Raw genomic sequence first — 9582 nt, 5'->3', positions numbered from 1 at the left:
TTCTGCTACATATTTTATTTTTGGTAATAAAAATTCTAATAAGCGTATATTGATTGGTTTGCGCAAAAGTTATAGCTTCTACAAACTATGGGATATATTTATGAAATTTTTATTTATTAATTTTTAGTAATGGCGGCATTCAGCGACTTATAGTGGGACTGCGATATTGAGGCGGACTAATCAGACACTAACTGACACTTTTGACACTTTTTTGGGAACCAGTGACACTAATACAGTAATCGGTGCTAAAAATATGCACTATCACTGTACTAATGATACTGGCTGGGAAGGGGTTACCATCAGGGGTGATCATAGGGTTAACGGTGTTTCTAGCCTGTGTTTTAGTGTATTGTGGGAGGTGCTTTTACTAGGGGAAAACATGGATCCTTGTCCCCGCTTTGCAGGAACACAGGATCCATACCTTCCCTACTGACAGAACAGCAATCTCCATGGTTTACATAGGCAGACTGCGATTCTGCTAATGTACTGAATAATTGGTGGGTGCCGGCGGACATCGAGTCCGCGGTACCGGCAGATCAGCTCCCGCTGTGTGTATTCACAGTGGGAATGGACCGCTGGGGGTGTGCATGCATACCCCTCCCCAGTAGTGTTGGATAACATATTAGGTACGTGATCCGGCACAGCAGTGCCACCTTGCCGCTGTATATTTTAAGTTATATGGTAAGCAAGTGGTTAAGGTTTAAACCAATATACAGTATTCTTCTCATGAATATCTATCTAGCTTTCTGATGTCGTTGCTTGAAAAAATTGTAAATATGTGCTTTATCGTTTTGTAGATTTCTGATTTCACTCTAGGTATGTTCTATAACCTGTTCTGTTGTGGGTGCTATCATATAGCAGTGCTAAATTAAGAATCTATAAGTACCCATAATGGCCTGAAAGGTCACCGGAAAGAGCATGACATAACGACAGAATTGAATATTGTGTTCTTTATCTAATACAGCTGTTAATTACACTGATTTTGCATGTGATGTTTGATGGAATGCTGATGATCCCTCCCCTGTGAAGCTGGGATCTTCTGGCAGGAAGTTTAAATTCCACTGTTAAAATAATGACGCTGATTGCTGCTGGGAGTTTAAAAGACCTCATATACTTTGTTCCTCAAGCAAAAACGGATGAGCCCAAAAAAAAATCATAAAATAGAATTCCTTAATGAAATTAGCATTTTGCTACATGCCCGTAGGCATTCTGGATCAGTCTTAGAACATCAGGCTGACTTTCTGACATTCTATTTCTTTTGATTTGGAAGAAAAGCCACATCTTATGGTTCTCACATGGGGAGAGACATGGTTATGGAGGCATTGTTGTAGTCACTGCAGAGTTCACACAAAGTGGCTTCCTTTTATACTCATTATTTGTGAACATTTACATCACTCTCTGTTTTTCTCTGATACAACAATTGTAGATATAGTTTACATATTTTAAAGTATTTATGAAATCAATTACATTGTATTGTTGGGTACACATGGGTTTTAGAGTGTGGGGTATTCCGTAGGCTTTTTGACGCACTTCTTCGAGTCTTCGAGTCCAAGCGGGGGAGGGTAGCCCACTGAAAATTCAGTGTAATCCAGTTGTTTGATACATGTTGGGTACACGTTCGATACACATGGCTTTTAGAGTGTGTTAAGCCTCTCAGGTATTCAGCAGATTCATACTAGGGATCGACCGATTATCGACAAAGCCGATATATCGAGGGCAGATCTGCACTTTCCCCAATATATCAGAATCAGCCACCAAGGTGACCGATATTGCCGATATTTCGGGACAGTACTTGTACCGGAGTGATGCCTGCAGCTAGAGGCATCACCCCAGTACCGTTGTCCATAGCCGACGGTCGGCTGTCTTGTAATGACAACCGATACGGCTGAGAAGCCACTCAGCTGTCATTACAAGGAGCGGGAGGGGACGTCCCCCCCTCCTGCCACCTTCCGCGGTTCGCCCGAGTCTCTGTCCCACCAGGAGACCCGGACAACCAGCCTGCACAGCCGCCGAAGACCCGATCAAAGCCGCATTCGGCTCTGATTGGGTCTCCATGCAAAAACCCGGAAGTGATGTCATGACTTCACCTCTGGGGTACTGGCGCCAGATTAAAAAAATGTCAGCATTCAAAACAGCCAAACTAGGCGTTTTGAATGCTTTTAAGTGCAGAGGAGGGGTTTGGGGTCTTTAAGACCCCCAGATTCCTTGTCAAAAGATTACCTGTCAAAGAAAAAAAAATGTTTTAAATGTACGAAAATATCAGCTGATACCGATATGCATTGACCAAAATATCGGTATCGGCAACGAAAAAACTATATCTGTCGATCACTAGTTCATACATTTTTAAAACTGATATCCTGTATCTTTTTACTTCTAGTTTGGAGTTTTAAGTAATGTCCTTTTTTGGCAAAATTAAGTTATCAAATATGCAAGCTTTTGTTATGCCTTAGATCCCTTCTTCAAGATTTAAACAATTGGGATTTTATAAAATGTATAAAGCCTCAAGATGAGAGCTAATGCATCTTGAAATCCTGCATCTTTCATAACTTGGTATTAAAATGCATGCATCTACAAAGATGGGCCAATTGAGCGTGCATGAGAGATGTCAACAAAAACAAACATTAGAGCACAGCTACAGTTTGTCATTGAACAAAAAAGCAAAGACCAACTGTTTGGCCGCCGTTACAGTGGACATCTTTGGCTTAAACCAAAGACAGCATTTCAGGAGAAGCATGATGATGGAATGTTATGGTTTGGAGTTGTTTTGCTGTTTCAGTGCTTTGGCAGCCTGCAGTAATTGAGGTATTATAAACTCTCCATCATATCAAAATGTGTTCATTGAAATGTGAGGCCACCTGTCCAAAAGTTTAAATAGCCCTGGAAATTGATTTTTCAACACAGTTATCAGAAGCACACAAGAAGCCTGGATAGCAGAGGGGGGGGCGTGGTCAGGAAGCGTCCGCATGAGAGCATGAGAGCACGCTAAACAGCTAGCTCCAGGCTTCCACGGCCGGCCCGAGGAACACTAAGTAAACGGACCACGGTATGTCCCCGGGGAGAAAACGAGGGGCTAACACGGCCGCTCGAACGCCAGGAAGGAAGCAGGAGGTGATATCCCAATATTTGCGATCTCCACAGCCCGCAGCTGCGAAGGCACCCAGTGTGGGTGCAACGGAAGGAGAGCTCATGCAGGAGGAAGCCGGGGATGCGAGCAGACCGCCGAGAGAGGCACAGGTGGCGTCCATGGCGGTAACACACAGCTTTGACGTGCTAGGTCCCCCACAGACAGGGGTCTTTCCACAGACAGACCCTGAGGTACGTGCCTTGCTGAGAGCCCTCCCCACCCGCACGGAGATTGAGTCCCTAGTGCTGAGAATCGAGGAGACACATAAGCGAGACCTCCAAGCCATAAAAATGGAGGTACAGGCTGTCACGGAGAGCGTTCAGAGAGGGGAGCAGACGGTCACCGCTCTGGAGGCACGGGTAGCAGCACTTGAAAGGACCCGAGAAGACCCTGGGGGGTCAGCGATCTCGCTCCAACTATATCTAGAGGACATGGAGGACAGGAGCCGTAGGAATAACCTACGGCTCAGAAACATACCAGAGACAGTGGGAGGAGAGGACTTGAGAGGGAAAGTAACGTCTCTGTTTCAAAAAATCCTCGGGTTAAACCCACTAGACCATATAGAATTGGACAGAGTCCACCGGGTCACAGGCTATAAAGCTACAGATCCAGATAAACCGCGGGACGTAGTGTGCAGGATGCATTATTATACTCAAAAAGAAAAAATTATAAGGCAAGCATGGGAGTCGGGAACAATAGACCTAGAAGGCACAGCTATCAAAATATTGCCAGATTTATCAAGGGCAACACTGAAGAGGAGAGCTTTACTTCGCCCGGTACTGGAAGTCGCCCGACAGAAGGGATACACATACCGATGGAAATATCCTTTTGCGGTGACATTTTGGAAAGAGGCATTAACATTCACACTGCGGCACCCTTCGGAGCTACCAGACCTATTCACTTTTTTGAATACACCCCCCATACACGTTCCAAACTGGCTGATTAGCCTAACACGACCGGATGGAAGACCGCGAAGAGAACCACCAACGGAGATGACGGCCGGGTAGCGTGAGTTTCAAATTACATATTGTAATGAAAGAACACTGATAAATGGTATACATTAACTTATCAAGATAATGACTGTTGTGTGCATTTGAGAGTAAACTTATTTTTTTTTTTTTTTTTATTGGCTATCCCCGCCCAGCAGTGATAGACTAAATCGCACGGTCCTCCACCCGGTCCACACAACCCTTTCTTCTGAATCCCTGGAAGACTATTTCCCTCTCCAATAGAAATATTGGGTCTACTCACTTCACAGAGATGGAGTGGAGACAAGTATTTTTTTGTCCTATTGTGTGTATCTGAAAGTAAACTTTTTTTTCTTTTCTTTTCTTTTCTCTTTCCCTCTTTTTTTTTTTCATATAACTATCCCCGCCCAGCAGTGATAGACTAAATCGCACGGTCCTCCACTCGGTCTACACAATCCCTTGTTTGAAACTTTTCTAAATCCCTGGAAGACTATTTCCCCCCTTCAATAGAAATACTGGGTCTATTTACTACATAGAGATGGAATGGAGACGAGTTCCTTTTTTTTTTTTTTTATCCGTTTTTTCCCGTCCACGGAGGAAACATTATGGGACAACGGGGTTTCTCTTTTTTTTTCTTTTTTTTTTTTTACAAAGGGAAAGGAAAATTTGTTAAACTGATATCTGAGCTATATGTATGAAAGAGGGGGGTGTTGGGAGGGGGGGGATGGGGGTGCGTTGTGGATGGATGGGGGTGGGGGGGGGGGCCTGGACTGGGTGGTGGGTTGGGGACGGGGACGGGGAGATATTGAGGGATGGGGGGTATGGACACCCGGATCATAAGGACCTATAGGGAGATACTTTGAAAAGTACTAGAGGTAAAAGAGCAATAACAGGTAAATGTTGACAAAGGGACGTAACTGAGATGTATGGTTGTAAATGTTTTTTTTTTTTTTTTTTCCCTTCCTCCCGGATAGGATATTTTTGGTGAAATTTACTTCAGGTATACCGGGAATCCATGTTATGCCCACCATCCCTCCCCTTACCCGCGTCCTACCCTCCTCTTCGCCCCCCCGTCTGCCTCCGCCCCCCTCCCTCTCCGACGTATGCTCCGGTCCTCCCTCACTCCATCTGAGAAAGACAGGAAACTGGGATATAGAGTGAGGAACACTTAATCACTTAATCCAAGGGGAAAAATACGGTGATGGGAGATTTAATATAATTCGATACACAAACACAACGGATGGTAATAGGACTGATGTAAATCAAAGTAAAAGAAGGGCCGACCGGTGGGAGCCTGGAGATGCCCAAGTGGCGGCTTCCACACTTAAACCCCCTCAGGGCACGCGTCCAATAGTTGGTTACCTGACTACTGGCTGCTAAAAATAGCCCAAATTCTCTAATTTTTCTTTCTTTCTTTTTTCTTCCTATTTTACTCTATTTCCTGTTTTTTTTTTTTTTTTTTTTTTTGTTTTTTTTTTTTGTTTTTTTTTCTCTCCCCTTTCCTCCTGACTAGTTCCAAGCCTTAATAATTAGATACAATGGACACACTTAAAATATATACGCTAAATGCTAAAGGATTAAATACACCAGAGAAAAGAAGTATCCTACTATCTGAACTGAAAAAAACAGAAATAGATATAGCATATATTCAAGAAACCCACTTCAAAGAAACTAAAATACCAATACTCAAAAATAGATTTTTTCCCCAAGTATATCATTCAACTAGCATGAATAACAGAACTAAAGGGGTATCTATAATGATCTCAGCGAAAATCCCATGGTTATGTTCACAGATAATGACTGACACAGACGGTAGGTTTCTCTTTGTAAAGGGGAACATAGGAAATACCAAAGTAACACTTGCCTCAATATACGCCCCAAACACTCAACAGGACGTTTTCCTGGCAAAGTGTTTGGAGAAGTTGCGAGAATTCCAGGAGGGGTTGCTTATCTTAGGTGGAGACATGAATATGCCTCTAATACCTTCAGAAGATACATCAACAGGTAAATCTTCTATACCACCTAGAGTACAGAAAAGAGTTGCAAAGCAACTCTACAGGTCGCATCTGATCGATGCGTGGCGATTACTACATTCAGGAGAGAAAGATTTTACCTTTTTCTCCATACCACATGCACTATATTCCCGGATCGACTACTTTTTGATACCACACTCACAATTACACTCGATTAAATCGGTAAAAATTGGTCCTATAATATGGTCAGACCATGCTCCATTGATACTAACATACGCTCTACAAGAAACACCTTTAGTAAGATCACAAACATGGACTTTAAATCTAAGCCTGCTACAGGAAACAACAGTGATATCAGAGGTGGAAAAAGAACTAGAACACTATTTTCAAAACAATGAAAGGGAGGAGATAGGCCCAGGGGTGGTTTGGGAGGCCCATAAGGCAGTGATACGGGGAATATTCATAAAGCATGGAGCACGATTTAAAAAATTACGTACAAAACAAATGAACCAACTTTTACAGAAATTAAATGAACTGGAATCCCGACATAAACACGCTTCTAATGAAGAATTAACTAAAGAAATAACTAACACCCGTAAACAGATAAATGATATTCTACAATATAAGGCTAAAGCTGCCTTACAGAGAACCAGAAAAACAATATATGAGTCAGGGGACAAATGTGGGAAAATGCTGGCTAGGTCTATACGGGATACAAAAATAAGAGCATATATTCCCAAACTAATATCACCAAAAGGGGAGAGAATTGAGAAACCAGAAGAAATATCTGAAGAATTCCGTAAATACTATGAGTCACTATATAATCTAGAAACACAAAAACAGGAGCCAGAAGAGATGACTCAATATCTAGTAAGATCAGGTATGCCGGGTATATCAGAGGAGGTGAGGGAGTCAATGTCTGCAGATATAACATTGGAAGAACTTCAGAAAGCAATTAAAAACACCAAAATAGGGAAGGCACCAGGGCCAGACGGACTACCAATACAATACTACAAGACATTCTTCCATAAATTAGGCCAAAAGATGTTGGATCTATTCAATAGATCTTCGGTACAAACACCAGTACATAAAGACATGTTACGAGCACATATAACGGTGCTACCAAAAGAGGGAAAGGACCCGACAACATGCCCCAGTTACAGGCCTATATCATTACTCAACACAGACTTAAAATTATTTTCCAAGGTTGTAGCGAGCAGACTACAGTCTCACCTCCCTTCCCTGATACATTTAGATCAAGTGGGCTTCGTGCCCAATAGAGAAGCACGTGATAATACAGTAAAAGCCCTCAATCTTCTACAACTGGACCATGACTCTAAACAAGCTTGCACATTCATAGGGACCGATGCAGAAAAAGCATTTGACCGGGTCAGTTGGAAATTCATGTTTAAAGTACTACAACATGTGGGGATAGGAGAAAGGATGATAGACTGGATTAACCAACTATATATAAAACCAACTGCCCGGGTCAAAGCAAATGGAATTCTGTCAAAAGAATTTGAGATAGCTAACGGCACAAGACAGGGATGCCCCCTCTCCCCATTACTATTCACTTTAACACTAGAGCCCTTTCTATGCACCATACGGAACAATCAGGACATAAGGGGAATAAACGCAGCAGGCACTCAACAGAAAGTCTCTGCCTATGCAGATGACATGTTATTTACGTTAACAAACCCCCTTATCTCTTTACCTAATCTTTTACAGGAATTCCGTCAGTATGGAGCGCTATCAAATTTGAAAATTAATTTAGGTAAATCCGAAGCGATGGGAATAGGACTAACTAATGAACTAAGATCCCAATTATGCGTTAACTTTGCTCTAAAGTGGACAGGAGAGGCGTTGAAATACCTAGGAACACTCTTGCCGTTTGAGATGTCCCGGGTGTATACGCTAAATTTTCCCCCACTCCTGAATAAAGTAAAGGAACAACTGCGAGGGTGGCAAACCGGATTAAGTTCATGGTTTGGAAGATGTAACATCCTCAAAATGGCTATTCCCCCGAGGTTTCTGTACATGTTCCAGGCGATACCAATTACAATACCATCAAACTACTTCAAACAGATACAATCAGAATTTGGAAAGTTTATATGGCGCCAAAAAAGACCTAGGCTCCAAAGAACATTAATACATCTACCTAAAAAGAATGGGGGACTCGCAGTCCCAGATATATTAAAATATTACCAGGCTGTACATCTAGGCAGATTAATAGATTGGTGCTGTCATACCAAGATTAAAATATGGCCTAATATAGAGCAGATGCAAAGTGCAATACCGTTAAATAGAGCCTCATGGTGCCCAGGCCCATTAATAAAGGAAATGATGCAACACCCAACAATAGGAACTACAATAAGGATATGTAAAAAGGTATTTCGAAACACAGATATAACTTCAGAAAACACACCTTTATTCCCTATATTAGGGAACCCAGCATTCACCCCTGGATTTCAGGACACCCGATTCAATAAATTAAGAGAAAGAGGGAAATATCAGGCATCCCATTTTATAAGGGCGGGCGCCTGGGTAACTGTAAATGTACTGAAGGATCCAGACGAGGATTTTGGCCTAGATCATTGGAGGGCGATGCAATTGAATCATTTTTTCCAAACACTCCCCCCCCCTGTGGAATTCGTTAGACCCATGACTGTTTTTGAGAGAGTATGTACACAGAAGGGAACAGTTTCACATATACTCTCAAAGACATACTCTCTGATAGTAGATCCATCCTCAGAATATAGACCGTTTTACTTCAAAGGATGGGAGAGAGAATTAGGGATCACATTTACACAAAAACAAATACAACATATAATAAAATTTACATTTAAGTCATCAGTATGTACAAGAATACAGGAAACAAATTACAAATTATTATCAAGGTGGTACTATACACCAACTCGGTTACATAAAATCGCCGCACAAAATTCGGACAGATGCTGGCGGTGTCTAGAGGAAAGGGGGAATCTTTTTCATATATTCTGGCAATGCACAAAGATAAAAAGGTTTTGGAGTCAGATAAAGGAAATAGCTCAGAAATTTACTGAATATGATATCCCAGAAGATCCTATATTTTTCCTCTTTCAAGCACCAGAAATGTCAGATAGACAATATAAAAAATCGATTTTACGACATTTATTAGACTCAGCTAAAGCGTGTATTCCTCTAAAATGGAGAGATCCAAACCCACCAAGTGGAAGAAATACACAAAGTGGAAGAAATAAATAAATTTGAGGACATGATTTTAACTGGGCAAGGTAAAAGAGAGATATATACTAAAAAGTGGGCCATGTGGAACCAATTTATAGCCTCTGAGGAAGGGAAAGCCCTGAATATGGAAGATAAGGGAACAATATAAATACAGTGATGGGGGAGAGGGGGAGGAGGGGTGGGGGGGGAGGGGGGGAGGGGAGAGAGAGTCTTAAATCTGCACATAAATCAAAATTGAGGATAGAAAAAATGAGAGATAGATAAGGGAAGGGGAAAAAGGACACTTGGGTGA

Source organism: Pelophylax lessonae, assembly GCF_965119305.1.
Source record: "Pelophylax lessonae genome assembly, chromosome: 4".
NCBI lineage: Eukaryota > Metazoa > Chordata > Amphibia > Anura > Ranidae > Pelophylax > Pelophylax lessonae.
The sequence above is the reverse complement of the archived record's forward strand: the minus strand, read 5'-3'. Positions refer to the sequence as shown.